The sequence below is a fragment of the Caretta caretta genome, chromosome 2, assembly GCF_965140235.1.
Source record: "Caretta caretta isolate rCarCar2 chromosome 2, rCarCar1.hap1, whole genome shotgun sequence".
In the NCBI taxonomy this organism is placed as follows: domain Eukaryota; kingdom Metazoa; phylum Chordata; order Testudines; family Cheloniidae; genus Caretta; species Caretta caretta.
This window is the reverse complement of record NC_134207.1, coordinates 241,037,957-241,053,796: the sequence shown is the minus strand read 5'-3', so window position 1 is coordinate 241,053,796 and position 15,840 is coordinate 241,037,957. Positions and strand designations below refer to the sequence as shown.

The 15,840-nt window shown below is 44.0% G+C and overlaps 1 protein-coding gene across 1 annotated transcript in view; it reads left to right on the top strand.

Moving 5' to 3' along the window:
- Window positions 1-12,754: 12,754 nt before the first annotated feature.
- EPC1 (enhancer of polycomb 1) overlaps window positions 12,755-15,840 on the top strand; it is a 112,118-nt gene continuing 109,032 nt past the window's right edge. The window contains exons 1-2 of the mRNA XM_048837732.2: window positions 12,755-12,860; window positions 13,457-13,645. The gene's annotated coding sequence lies outside the window, so the exon portion shown is untranslated. The remainder of the gene's footprint in view (window positions 12,861-13,456; window positions 13,646-15,840) is intronic.

The following is a 15,840-nucleotide window of genomic DNA, read 5'->3' as shown; positions in this document are numbered from 1 at the left end:
AAATTGTCTACACTACAGAATTTTGTTGACATGTCAGCTTTCATCAACAAAACAGTTGAGGTGTACACACTACATTGCTCCTTCCGCTGAAAAAACTCTCCTGCTTTGCTGACAAAATAAAACCATCTCAACGAGAGGTGTAGAGCTTTTTATGGCAAAGTTATATCGATAAAGTGTCAGTGTAGACACTGCGCTTGTTATGTCACTGTAAATAGCTTCCAGGAGGTGTCCCATAATGCCCATCCTGACCACTCTGGTCAGCAGTTCGAACTTCGCTGACCTGCACCTAGGTACACAGGCATCCACCTCGCTGCCTTTAAAGGCCTGGGAATTTTTGAAAATCCACTTCCTGTTTGCTCAGCAGAGATAGCTCACATTGCATCTTCCCAGCTGACCATGGCAGCTCCATGCAGCAAATGCTCTCCCATTTGGAGTACACCTGAGTTGTTGGATCTGCTGGCTCTGTGGGGAGAGGAGGTTATGCAGTCCCAGCTCTGCTCCAGCCATAGGAACTTCGATACCTACTATCAGATTTCTCGTGCCATGTTGAATAAGGGCTATGAATGGAACACGTATCAGTGCACCCTTTCGGACAGCTTCCAAAATGATAGCTCCTTGCTGCTGTCCAGGTTTCCCGTGTAAGGCTTCATGAGCCACAGCAGTAAGGGGTACGCTGGGTCTTCCAGGATCACGATGGGCATTTCAACATCCCCTATTGGAATCTTTTGGTCTGAAAAGAAAATTCCTGCTTGCAGCTTTCTGTACAGGCCAGTGTTCCTGAAGATGCATGTGTGTCATGTACCTTCCCTCACCATCTCATGTTGATGTCAGTGAACCACAAGCACCTGCAATACCATAGAGAAGTACCCCTTTCTATTGATGTACTCCATTGCAAGATGATCCAGGGCCAAATTTGGGATATGTGTGCCATCTATTGCCCCACTGCAGTTAGAGAATCCCATTTCCACAAAGCCAACCACTATTTCATACATATTTCCAAGAGTCACAGTCCTTCATAGCAGAATATGATTAATGGTCCTGCGCACTGGCGTTAACATAGCCCCAGCAGTGGACTTCCTGATTCCAAACTGATTCGCAACTGATCAGTAGCAGTTTGGAGTTGCCAGCTTCCTCACAGCGATGGCCATGCACTTCTCCACTGAGAAGGCAGCTCTTATTTTGGTGTCTTTGTGCCACAGTGTTGAGGTGATCTCCACACACAGTTCCAGGAAGGTGGCTTTCCACATCAGAAAGTTCTGCAGCCACTGCTTGTCATCCCAGACCCACATAATGATGCAATCCCACCACTCAGTGCTTGTTTCCCGATCCCAAAAGTGATGGTCCACCATGAGCAGCTGATCCGTGAATGCCAAAAGTAATCTGGTGTTGTTTCTTTCCATGGCACATAGTAGGTCATGCGCCTCACATTCCTGTTCAGATTAGGAGCTCATGATATACTGCATGACCTTCCACAATGTGTTCATAACAGTGAACACAACAGTAGAGAGCAGTGCAGGATTCATCCTTTCAGACAGAGATAGCGGGAGCACAGTAAACAGGGGCCATTGAAAAATGGTGAGAAATGTAGTCAGAAGCCCATCGAATGATGGGGCAGAAAAAAACTACATCATGGGATGTTGAGCCTGCACCCATGATGCATTGTGATCCACTCCACCTTCCCACGACTCCTAGATGCAGAAGGTGGCAAGTAGCATAGTGGGATAGCTACCCACAGTGCACTGCTCTCACTGTTGATGCTACAGCACCAACAGTGAATGCACTCATCCAACAGGAGGAGCATTGTGTGAACATGCACAAGCAATGTAATTATAGTGGGCTTTGATCATCAGCGTAACTTGTGTTGAGAAAACTCTGTAGAGCAGACAAGGCCTAAGATTCACTTAATGTAAGTCTCCACTGATGAAGGTAAGTGCCCAGAGCATTCACATTCTGGCTGAGTGACCCTTCGATATAAGGTAGGTCATTAACCACATCAGCATGACAGATGTCATCCACATATATGTACTTATTGACCTTAGTTGTTGGTAGATCATAAGTATATATGTTTGTAACCCTTCTGCCCATCAAAGTTGGCAGCAACAAGGGCCGGGTTCAGTATCTAGGGTTCCATTTCAATAATACAATGCAAAACCAGCTCAAGCCCCCACCCAGTGATCTGGGACAATTACATACCACCCCCCTGGGTGCCTCTAAGAGGCAATACTTCCCCTCTCACAAGCACAGAGTGTGAGTGTAGCAAAAGCCTTTTAATAAAGGAGGGAAACAATATGGCATTATGTTGGGGAAACACCACAAACAGGATTCATAACACCAACCATGAGCAAAAGACCCACCCCTAAGTAAGTTTGGCAGTGTCCTTTTCCCCTCAGGGTCTTAAGTCTGGAAACCCAATAGTCACCTCCCCCCCCACACACACACAGTTTCTGTCCTTGGTCAGTGCAGCCCCCCAGAGTTCAGAAGTTAATCTGCAGAGTTTACCTCTGAGCCTGGGTGGAAGTGGAGGGAGGTATGGGGGCATCTTACATGCTCTGCTGCTCAGGTCGACGGCCAAGTGCCACGCCTCTCCATGGGGTTCTGCTGCAGTCTTCACCACCAGACGCGCCTCTCCATCAGCTGCCCTGCTATCCAATCCACTCCGCTCTCCACATCTCTCCACTCACTGTCCTGCTGTCCCCGCCTCTACGCGAGCTACCCAGCTATCTGCTCCTCTCTCTGCCCTAGCCATCCTGCTATCCACTCACCAACTTGTCTTCAGGGCCCCCCCACTACTTAACACAGCTCTCAGCAACTTCAGCTCTTTAGCGACTTCAGCTATCAGTGATTTTTAGCTGGTAGTAGGGGGAGCTTCAATGCTAGTGCACCACTAGCCCAAAGTAGGTCTAATGCTTAGACCTAGCTGTCAGTGATTTCAGCTCTGCAGCATGTAACATGACTCCTCATGGAGCCAAAATTAGCTGTTATTACACCATGGAGACAGGAGAGGTCAAAGTAGTGTTTAGTACCCTCAGAACAGGGCCCACCCAGACACCCAATCTCTCTCAATTCCCTGGGAATTGGAACCCATGTCCCTTGCCTAGCAAGTGCTACTTAGTTGAGGGCGAGTCCCTCCATCATAAAATGTCAAGTACAGTTCTACTGTCCTTGATTCACATAACCAGAATAACAACCTTTTATTACTCCTGCCCCAATAACAGAGAGACGGGAATCCCATAGCAGCCAAAGTGACCATTTGGGCAAGCAGTCCATCATGCTAGGCAGGGTGGGTGTGCCCATGCAAATGAGAGTGCCCATGCAAACGAGATCAGCCCCTGAAGTCCTTTTCCACAGCTCACCACCAGATGTCAGGGTAGAGCTCATTCTGACTCTGCTTACATGTTGAAAAGAATAGGAGCCCTGGGGGGCGGATGAATCCCCTGGACCTCCGAACTCCCCCCAAACAGGAGAAGTCCTGAGGGGGCCCCCCACAACTGGAGGAGCCCTGGCCCGCCCACCCCAACCACACCAGGCTAAGCCGCTGGCCCACAACCCACTGCCCCCCCATCAAGCACTGGGTTGAGCTACTGCCCCTCAAGCACCAGGCTGAGCTGCCAGGCCAGCCCCAGTGCCCGGCCAAGGTGCCGGCTCCTCTACCCTGAAGGTCCTCTCCTGGCCAAACCTAGGCCGAGCCACCAGCCTCCCAAGTTCCAGGCCAGCCCCCGAGCACCAGGCTGGCCCTCCCTTCCCCTGAAGGTCCCCCCGCTGGCTGAGCCACCAGTCCAAGCATCAAACCGAGCCTCCTCACTCCCCTGCCCACTGCTGGCTCTCTGCATCCCTCCTCACTCCTCCATCCCCAGGGAGGAGGGATGCCACGAGCAGCAGGGACTTTTGATGGGGGGGAGTGGAGGAGACATGGCAGGCAGGCAGGCAACAGCAGGCAGTGGGGGCCTCGGGGAAGGGGCGGGTGCGGCCACCGTAGCCCAGGTATTATACCCACCACCCATAGGAGCTAGAATGGATCCTTGCAGGAGTCCATTACGGAGACACTTAAGCCAGCTGACTTGGTCTCCATCTTGTAAGATGACACTACAATTCATTATAATCTTAATGATGAACTGCACCTTGGGCTTACAGAAATAGCCTGCAACAATTTGGTGGTCAGCCCCGCTTGCCAGACCAGTTATCTTATGCTGTTAACAGATCCACCAGAACAGTGCCAACTTTCTTGCCCTTCTCAAAGGCATCTTTGATATCTTGTGTTAGCCAAATAACTTGATCTTGGGTACACCATCTGTCACGGAGTCCCCGGGCGATGCTCTGGAACTGCTCCCCATGAAGCCAGTCAGGACTCTGGGGAAGTCTCCTTTCTGTGAGCAGCCGGTCTTCAGGACACACAGATCACACAGCTTCCACCTTCCTGGGTCTGACCTGGGAGCAGTCAGCCTCCTCTGCCCCTCCGTGCGCTTCCCACAGCGAGTCCGCCCAGGCGGGGCTCCTGGGGAAGCCAGAGGGTCCTGCCCCCCAACTTCGCAGTCAGACATGACTCTCAGCCAGCCAGTAAAACAGAAGGTTTATTAGATGACAGGAACATGGTCTAAAACAGAGCTTGCAGGTGCAGAGAACGGGACCCCCCTCAGCTGGGTCCATTTTGGGGGGCAGTGAGCCAGACAACCACGTCTGCACTTCACTCCATGTCCCAGCCAGCCCCAAACTGAAACTCCCTCCAGCCCCACCTCCTCTGGGCTTTGTCCCTTTCCCGGGCCAGGAAGTCACCTTATTCCTTTGTTTTCTGACCCTTTAGCTCTCACCTTGCAGCGGGGAAGGGCCCAGGCCATCAGTTGCCAGGAAACAGGGTGTCGGCCATTGTCTGTGTCCAGACCCCTGCACACACCTGCCCTCTAGGGCTCTGCAGTGATCATACACCCTTACCCCACCACCTAGATACTTAAGAACTGCATAGGGGAAACTGAGGCACCCCCACACTATTCAGAGGAAACATTAAGAACAGTCCCACTTTGTCACACCATCCTTGTCTAAAGCCAGTTTGAACAAAGGGCAGTTGTGGTTTGATAACCTTGTTGATGCACATCAGAATCAGTCTTTCCACAAGCATATATGTGACACAAATGAAAGAGGTGGATCAGTAATTCTTGAGATCTTTCAGTGGCTTTCTTGGTTTCAGAATGGCTAGGACCTTTGCCCCGCTCCAGGTTTTTGGGAGGCAATGGTATTGAAAACATTGATTGAACTGAAGCAGTCAGCTTTTCGGATGTGATAAACTAAGGCACTCCATAGGGATACAATCCAGGCCTGGAGCCTTTCCTGTTTTCATAAGCTTTACAGCCTGGTCCAGTGCTTAGTCTGAAAAAGGTGCCATCAAGTTTGAAGCCATGCTAGAAGTCTGCCATCTCTCTGAAACATTAGAGAGACAAGGTAGGTGAGGTAATATATTTTATTGAACCAACTGCTTTTTCTGACATACCTGGCACATTAAGCATCAATGAACAAATTACATCATACTTCTTCAAGATGTACACCTATATGGGAATCAAGACATTAGTTATATCATTAAGGATGAATGCACAAGGTCTAGGCTTGGTCATGTTATGGTTAGCAGAATGGGAATGAGCTGTTCCCTCTATAAGAAACTTCTTCCTCATAACTCAACCTGATGAGACATTGCCTGGCTTTGAGTTGCCATCCTATTTCTGGTGCTAGCTCAACCATTTTAGAGGTGGGGCAGGGAAGCGTGCAGCAAATGACCACATCTGGGGATGCAAAAACAGCCATCTGTGTAGCTGTTGTGCAGTTGAGGATGCTGCACATCTTCTGAATGGCTGCTCATCTTGTGCTAGTGTAAGCCACACACCTGGGTGTGGTGTTCTGTCCCATCTAGTGGCACTGAGACCAATTAGAGAGCAATTAATGAGTCTGCTCTACAGCCTTATCTAAAAGCCAGTTGGCTTTTAGCTCATGCGGTAGAGCAGGGGTGAGCAAACTTTTTGGCCCGAGGGTCACATCGGGGAATAGAAATTGTATGGTGGGTCATGAATGCTAACAAAATTGGGGTTGGGGTGCGGGCTCTGGTTGGGGGTGCGGGCTCTGGGGTGGGACTGGGGATGAGGAGTTTGGGGGTGTAGGAGGGTGCTCTGGGATGGGACCAAGGGGTTCGGAGGGCAGGAGGAGGATCAGGGCTGAGGCAGTGGTGCAGGTTGTGGCTGGGGGTGTGGGCTCTGCGGTGGAGCTAGAGATGAGAGGTTTGGGGTGCATAAGGGTACACTGGGCTGGGATTGAGGGGTTTGGATAGTGGGAAGGGGATCAGGGCTGGGGCAGGGGGTTGGGGCATGGGGAGAGTCTCTGAGAGACGCTTACTTCAATCAGCTTCCAGAAGCAGTGGCATACCCCTTCTCCTATGCGGAGGTGTGGTCAGGTGGCTCTGCACGCTGCCCCATCTGCAGGCACTGCCCCTGCAACTCCCATTGAAGCTCTGGAGGGGTCATTGGAGTGCGTAGGAGCTGGAGCGGGGCTGTGCTGTGGCTTCCGGGAACCATGTGGTATGGCCCCCGACCCAGTGCCCTGGCTGAAGTACCGGAGCAGTGCGGCCCCAACCTAGCGCCCCAGCCTGAGCAGGGAGCTCACAGGCCGGCTTAAAATGGCTCATGGGCTGGATCTGGTCTGTGGGCTGTAGTTTGCCCACCCCTTCGGTAGCAGCTTGTGCACTAAGCTCCAGAGGCCCCAGGTTCAATCCCTTCTGCCAGCAACCTGGGTCTATCGGCATTACACTAGTCTATCAGAAAGACTTTCCAGACTGCATACTGCTGACCCTGAAGCTATTGAATAGCTAAAACATGTATGATGTTGTCATAAATATAAAGGGAAGGGTAACCACCTTTCTGTATACAGTGCTATAAAATTCCTCCTGGCCAGAGGCAAAATCCTTTCACCTGTAAAGGGTTAAGAAGATAAGGTAACGCCGCTGGCACCTGACCCAAAATGGCCAATGAGGGGACAAGATTATTTCAAATCTGGAGTGGGGGAACAAAGGGTTTGCTCTGTCTGTGTGATGCTTTTGCCAGGAACAGATCAGGAATGCAGCCTTACAACTCCTGTAAAGTTAGTAAGTAATCTAGCTAGAAAATGCGTTAGATTTTCTTTTGTTTAATGGTTTGTAAAATAAGCTATGCTGGAGGGAATGTATATTCCTGTTTTCGGGTCTTTTTGTAATTTAAGGTTTTGCCTAGAGGGATTCTCTATGTTTTGAATCTGATTACCATGTAAGGTATTTACCATCCTGATTTTACAGAGGTGATTCTTTTACTTTTTCTTTAATTAAAATTCTTCTTTTAAGAACCTGATTGATTTTTCATTGTTCTTAAGATCCAAGGGTTTGGGTCTGTGCTCACCTGTACCAATTGGTGAGGATTCTTATCAAGCCTTCCCCAGGAAAGGGGGTGTAGGGCTTGGGGGGATATTTTGGGGGAAGATGTCTCCAAGTGGTCTCTTTCCCTGTTCTTTGTTTAAAACACTTGGTGGTGGCAGCATACTGTTCAAGGACAAGGAAAAGTTTGTACCTTGGGGAACTTTTTAACCTAAGCTGGTAAGAATAAGCTTAGGGGGTCTTTCCTGCAGGTCTCCACATCTGTACCCTAGAGTTCAGAGTGGAGAAGGAACCTTGACAGATGTCTACCTAAGCCCTTTTGACATTTCTATCTTTTTTGACTTATACATCTGTACCCTAGAGTTCAGAGTGGAGAAGGAACCTTGACAGATGTCTACCTAAGCCCTTTTGACATTTCTATCTTTTTTGACTTATACATCTGTTTTATCTCCCAACTTTATATTTTGTATTTTGAATCTTTTCCATCTTTACTGTAGTGTTTGTGCATTCACTAATAATAGGTACCATTTAAGTCCCACATAATCTGTGCTTAGGTCATTATGGGAACTCTGAACAGGAGTGAATTTTACCTCAAAAGAGGATTTATTAAAGAGAATCTTGTATAAAGAGTAATCTTTTTATCTATATTACTGTATTTATTTAATAGTACAATTATGTCCAACTTAGATAAACATTTTAGTGATTTTAGATAAGAAGATGCTACTAAGGTTAAAGCCTGGGATCTGTTTTAAATGCATTAATGTACTGAGCTGAAGAAACAGTTCTCTACATATTTCAGAGTAACAGCCGTGTTAGTCTGTATTCGCAAAAAGAAAAGGAGTACTTGTGACACCTTAGAGACTAACCAATTTATTTGAGCATGAGCTTTCGTGAGCTACAGCTCACTTCATCGGATGCATACTGTGGAAACTGCAGAAGACATTATATACACAGAGACCATGAAACAATACCTCCTCCCACCCCACTCTCCTGCTGGTAATAGCTTATCTAAAGTGATCATCAAGTTGGGCCATTTCCAGCACAAATCCAGGTTTTCTCACCCTCCGCCCCCCTCCCCACACACACACAAACTCACTCTCCTGCTGGTAATAGCCCATCCAAAGTGACCACTCTCTTTAAAATGTGTATGATAATCAAGGTGGGCCATTTCCAGCACAAATCCAGGTTTTCTCACCTCCCACCCCCCTCCAAAAACCACACACACAAACTCACTTTCCTGCTGGTAATAGCTTATCCAAAGCTACCACTTTCCTTACAATGTGCATGATAATCAAGTTGAGCCATTTCCAGCATAAATCCAAGTTTAACCAGAACGTCGGGGGGTTCTGGAAAAAAACAAGGGGAAATAGGCTACCCTGCATAATGACTTAGCCACTCCCAGTCTCTATTTAAGCCTAAATTCATAGTATCCAATTTGCAAATGAATTCCAATTCAGCAGTTTCTCGCTGGAGTCTGGATTTGAAGTTTTTTTGTTGTAAGATAGCGACCTTCATGTCTGTGATTGCGTGACCAGAGAGATTGAAGTGTTCTCCGACTGGTTTATGAATGTTATAATTCTTGACATCTGATTTGTGTCCATTTATTCTTTTACGTAGAGACTGTCCAGTTTGACCAATGTACATGGCAGAGGGGCATTGCTGGCACATGATGGCATATATCACATTGGTGGATGTGCAGGTGAACGAGCCTCTGATAGTGTGGCTGATGTTATTAGGCCCTTTGATGGTTTCCCCTGAATAGATATGTGGGCACAGTTGGCAACGGGCTTTGTTGCAAGGATAGGTTCCTGGGTTAGTGGTTCTGTTGTGTGGTATGTGGTTGTTGGTGAGTATTTGCTTCAGGTTGGGGGGCTGTCTGTAGGCAAGGACTGGCCTGTCTCCCAAGATTTGTGAGAATTCTCTACATAGATACTTTAGAATATCCATGGTGCAAATTCTTGCAATTTACATAAGTTTGCCATACTTCAGCTACTGCCAAGGTAGGCAAACTCAGAAGACAACTTCATAATAATAATACGTAGCTCTATGTTATAGTTTTGCTTCTCCTGTTGCAATAAAATGATAAAGTACAGCTATACTCTGAAAAGTTACTGAAACTGGCCTTGTGAGCCTCCTTGTATATTGTCTTTTGATTTATTTCAGCTCCAATCTACTCAGTTTACAAGTAAAATAAATGAGCTTTCTAATTATCAGCAGTGCAAAATCAGTTGTGTTCTTTCTGGCTCACGCACCACCACCAGTAATAAAGATTCTGCAGCTGGAGCCTAGTCATTAATTCTATTTAAAATGTACAAACCAAAATACAATTTGACTAGCTCTCCTAGAGATTGAGTTGTCTATATAGTGCTAACAGGAGTAAAAGGTAGCAAAAACTTTTGTTTGTATGTATGTGATGCAGGCATACGGAACTCAGAACATATAAAGGGAGCAGAGAGATTGAGTAAAAAGATTCTGTTTGTACACAGACACTTTTCTGTGTACACTTTAATCTAATTCTGAATCTATAGCAGGTTTGTTTTCTTGTTTCAGTGGAAGGTATTCTATGCTCTCTGTCTTTTGAGTAGAAACTCCCCATGTCAACTCTCAAAGTTCCATATTAACACTGAACTTTCACTGGACACAACTCACAAAGCAAACCAGTACAGGAGGGATATAGCAACGTAGCACACTTTGGAATCACTCCTAGCAATAAGAAAATTGATTTGGGGATGAGTTGCGGCAATTTGCAAAGCACAAGGATATACTTAATGCATCTTTCTCTACTAAAGTCATACAAATAACAGACAAATTTGCACTGTATATTTCAATCATCTCAGTTGAAAACAGTTTAGCATTTTACACTTCATATTTACTAAATTTTTTAAAAACTGCTCATTTAAAATATATCCTGGATAGCCAACATATTTAACAAGCTCCTCACATTTTCTTTGTAATAATAATCTTATGTTTATGTAATACCTTTCATCCCAAGAACCACAAAGAACTTTACAAATCTGTAGCATACACTACTGCAAGGCAGCTACCAGAGATGGGTTAGAACACAGAAGCTGTTTAACAAATCTTATTAATGTTAAATGATGGTTTAGGACAGGGAATAATGGAGACTGCAAGGGATGAGGTTTGCATGGCTCAGAGAACTAATAAAAGAAGGGAACCTTTTAATTCTAGATTGCCAGTTTGGACATGATGAAATTTGATAGTGACCAAAAGTTGTGATCAGCTGAGGTCTGTTTGGTACCTGTGCTCAGTGAGCTGCTGGTTTCAGTCCAGAGCAGGGGTGGGCAAATTTTTTGGCCTGAAGGCTACATCTGGGTAAAGAAATTGTATGGCAGGCCACGAATGTTCACAAAATTGGGAACTGGGGTGGGGGAGAGGGTGAGAGCTCTGGAGTGGGGCCAGAAATAAGGAGGTCAAGGTTTGGGAGGGGGCTCCGGACTCGGGCAGGGGGTTGGGGTGCGGGCTCTAGGGTGGGGCTGGGGATGAGGGGTTGGGGTGCAGAAGGGTGCTCTGGGCTGGGACCAAGGGGCTCAGAGGGCATGAGGGGGATTAGGACTAGGGCAGGGGGTTGGGGCGCAGGGGGGAGTCAGGGGTGCAGGCTCCGGATGGCGCTTACCTCAAGCAGCGGCATGTCCCCCCTCTGGCTCCTATGCCGAGGTGCGGCCAAGAGGCTCTGCACGCTGCCCTGTCCACAGGCACCACCTCTGCAGCTCCCATTGGCTGTGGTTCCTGGCTAACGGGAGCTGCAGAGCTGGTGCTTGGGGCAGGGGCAACATATGGAGCCCCCTGGCTGCCCCTACGCATAGGAACTGGAGTGGGGACACACTGCTGCTTCTGGGAGCCGCACAGAGCAGGACAAGCCCTGCTCACTGGCGGGAACTCGAGGGCCAGATTAAAACATCTGAAGGGCCGGATATGGCCCCAGGGCCGTAGTTGCCCACCCCTGGTTCAGAGTCTAGTAAACAGGTTTTTGTATAATAAAAAAACACCGCAATAATTAGTACTAATCACAGTTTCATGAACACTGAATTCACTAAATAAATAAAATAATAATAATAATAAAAGATAGTTAGAACATAGTCATCCAGACTAGCTCTCAACTACACCACCTTTATTCCTTCAAAAAGTGTCATGACTTTTTTCATAACACAAATTGATCACAATCCATTTTATTTATCCTCCAAAACAAGGCAATTTTTGAAATTTGTGACCTAGGAATGGGAGTGGGGGGTGAGTCAGGAAAAAAATCCACCCTCCCCACTGAGTCATTTCCAGTGCCTCTAAGAGGGATTTAGAGGGAAGGGGAAAGGAATCTATATCTATAGCTTTTCATATGACATTGAATTATGCTCAGCAAGTCTGGCAACCTATCCTCTGGTCTCCCACATCAAATGTTGCTGTTTTTCAGGGAAGTCTTTAAACTGACATCTTGATCACATTTTGGTCTTTGAGGACCCAATCAACTCCCATTAATGGTAATGGAAAGACTTCATGGGAGTTGAGTCAGGCCCTATGGATCCCTATGCATGGAACTGTCTGCAACAGGAGAGTGCCAAGTGCCAAGTAGCATCATGGTTCAGCTATGAGTTAAACATTTTAAATTATTTATGAGCAAATTTGATTTGAATGTACAATCATTTCCCTTTAAATTTTTGTTATAAATTAATTTTTAAAAAGCTATAAGCTTCAAAAATACACAAGTCATTATTAAGTAAAAAAAATCAGGATTATTCCACAAAAACCATAATTCACCCACATTACATTGGGCCATAAGTAAAAATAACATGCAAGAATACAAAATGCTTTTTTATGTGCAAGGGGCCTACATTACGGTTACTGTGGGAACCATACATTTGAATGTCTTGCCTTTGGTGTATTTAAATTCTCAGTATAACATCGCAATAAGTTAGATTTTTTTTGTACTGAATATTAAAGTGTTAGAATTTGCCTTAATTTCAACAACACAGTTACAGCCACTGAGTACCTGACTCAGCTCACAGCTAAAGAGACAGAGCATCAAATTTCCCAACCCACTTAATTTGAAAGCCTGCCAAAATAGGTGAAAGACCTTATAAATATGTAAAGCAGGAAGTTCAAATTACACAGTCACGGAAATGTCCAGCGATTGATTCCCTTTTAAAACAATAAAAATCCTTGAGAAATTAGGACATTTGTAAATATTCCTCACCATCCAAAATGCCTAATGGTGTCATACGGAGTTTAGACTGTGCATTGTACTTTTAGTATTGATTTTATTTTGGATTTCTACCACTTCCTTGAGGCCAAGGGGAGGCACAGTGGGAGGACCCAAAAAACTCAGTGCCACAGCCATTTTGTTTGTGGGCAGCATGGTAAAATTCTGTCAGTCAGTATAAGGAGGGGTTTTTAAACAGTATTTATAGAAAAACTATTCCTGCCACAATGGATGTATCTGTTGAAATTAATATTATTTTAGTTCTTTTATAAGGTAGGTATTTAGATTTGTAAAAAACTGAGTATTCTCTGGGATGTAAGCCTTCCAATATCAAGGAGTCATGGATTTTGTTTCAGGCATGACTAGCTTTCTTAGATTCTGTAATATTTTAAAACTATAATAATGTTGATATATTTATTTTAAAATTGCATGAGATGTCTTGGAAACGTTGATTAATGTGTTTCTTGGTAAAAACTTGCTTAAGGGAAGTAGGAGGAAAAATGGCAAAGCCTCTGGCTGAAGAGGACTGAATTATTTGTGGGCTTTTTAAAGAGGTTTTTACTGAAATAGCAATGTAGACTCTTGAAAGAACGTCTTGTTTTGCATTGTCACTAAATATCAAGCATAGACTTTGGTGATTTTGTTGGCTGTGTGTTTAAAATTCAAGTGTAAAATGGCACACTGCATTTTTTTTTCTAGGCTGCAGAAGGGGGAGAGCGGGGGATAGTGCAGACTGTAGGGACACTGCCCTCCTAACCAATCAGAACAAGCCTGTTTGCCATTACAAAGTTGTTAACCCCAGAGTCTTCTGGCTCCTGCTGCTTTTAATCTTTTTTGGATATTTCTCCGATTTTTCCAAACGCCCACAGAGCCTCAGGAAAACCTCTTAATTCAACCAGCGATCATGGAAGAAAGTACCACTTTCTATTTACAAAATATTCTAAAGATGTTTGGATATCACTTTGCTGCATGGAGATGGCTGTTTGTAGGGGAACAAGTATACAGCCTATATTGTTACAGTCATTTTGCAAGGACTATCATCTCTGCCGCTTCTAAAGGTAAGTTTGTAAAAAAAATTAAAATATTTATTGCTACATTTTTGCGATTAATAACGACCATAAAGGATTTTCGTTATGTTACTGAATAAAATGTATCTTTGTGTTTTTCTTAACCTTTGATCTTGTGCGTATTCCACCCAACGCTGTCTAGTTCATTTCGATGATTAAAAAACAGTCAATTTTGTTTCTGTCTTTAAGGTTTAATATATTTGAAGCACAAACGGCACTTCAATTATTGCGAGGTGTATGAGAACTCAAAATATTTTAAAGACGGACTTGTTTGTACGGAGTAATAAATGTATGCATTGCTATATCTATCTACACACAATTTATAAATATAATGGATTGGCTAATTTATATAGAGCTTTATTAACAATATATTTATTGTGGCTGTAGCTAAAATAGTTTATTATGCCGTTTCTGATAGCTCTGGATGGATTACTTTGATTCAAACTACAGGGGGGGAAAACTGCCCTTGGTGTATGAAGGTGGAGATTGATATAACTTAATATAAACCCTGTTATGTCTGTTTCTAAATAGTGGCCTTTTTATTTGAAAATGAGCTCTCTTACAGCACTCAGCTTAAAGCCATATTTATATAAAGGCTCCTATTTAGCCACACTTCACAGAGATGTCTTGTTTGTCTCCGAGAAGGTGCATTTGGGAGACATTTTGTAATTTTTGGCATTTTTCTAGGCGCATTTTTTTTCACACGGTGGGAGATCTTTTTTGTTTTGCATTGATCTGTGTTGGTGGCGCTGTGGTGCTCTTAAACAATGTATGTCCGTTTCACTAAGAGAAAGGGGGGTGGGGAAGAAGGTGGGGCAAGATTTGATCTATTGTATCTTTTCATTTTCTTTTATCAAAGTAGGAGCAGTTTAGTCGGAGGGCATCATTAAACGGTGTTATTTAAATATTGGGCGAACTATGGATCGGAACAAACATTTCGTCACAGCCTCTCGCGTTTTTGTGTAATGAGAAAAGGGAGGGTTTTTTTAATCCTGTATCTAGATCAGTTTTCTTTTCTTCAGTAAGATTTTAGCCCCACCCCTAAAATGATCTTGTAGTGGCTTCAAATGAAAATTTTTGAAATCATTTTACATATACATACTTTGGGGAAGGATTTGGTATAAATGTACAGTGCTAGTAATCCACTGTCTGCCGTCGTGAAGTTAAACATTATTTTCATAGTTGATAGTTAAATATTAAGGGCCCTATTCCTTTATTCCTTGCACATACAAATCTTCTATTGAGGTCTTTGGGAGTTTGATTGTTCATGAGTAAGGGATTGGGCCCTTTGTTTAATGTTCCATATTTTCCATATTTAATGTTCCAATAGTTTTCTTCCAAATTCTGAAGCAGATGCATTTAGGGTTTTCTTTGCTTTGTTTAATTTCTATTTTGTAATTAGAGCATGAGTAGACAAAAACATTACATTTAAATTTTTCTTATAATATAGAAAAGACTGCAAATAGCCAAACCTTTATAGGGGACAAAAGATATGCATTGTTATCTGCAAACCTCTATATTGCGCTTATAAGAAAATTAAAAGCTGTGTGGGAAGATACAGTCAAGCCTTAGATATGTATACTTAAAGCAAAATCAAATGTTAAAAACCACTAGTTCATTGTTTGGGTTTGAAATAATCAGAACACAGCCTAGAAAACTCAACAGGTTAACCAATACATTTAAGTGTGGAGAACAATAAAGATTTAAAAAAAAAAAAAAGGAATCCATTTGCCTATTTATATGGAGTATTGTTGTGTAATTGACTGTGTATAACTTGATTTATGCACATGCTTTATATATACAATTTTAAAGAATACATTTTATGCTTGTAACATTTACAAATTATAAAATTGTTGCATCAGAAATACTTTACTGAATATATCTTCTAGAATGGATTCTCTCTGTCCCTCTAAACAGAATTTTACTGGTCCTCTAAACTTTTATCTAAAGGTCTAAATGCATATTTAAAACATATTTAGTTACCAAAGGTCTTTTCTAATAATCTGAAGATATTTAGATATTTAATTTGGGAGAAAACTCTGTGATATAATTTACACATGGACAGTTTAAACAGAGCAATGTATATGAGGGATTGCTTCACCTGACTAGTTGGCTCAGGAAAGTGCAGTCTGAACCTTTGCTCAGTAGGGACATCTGCATCCCAGGAGATAGTGAGCAAGGGTCAA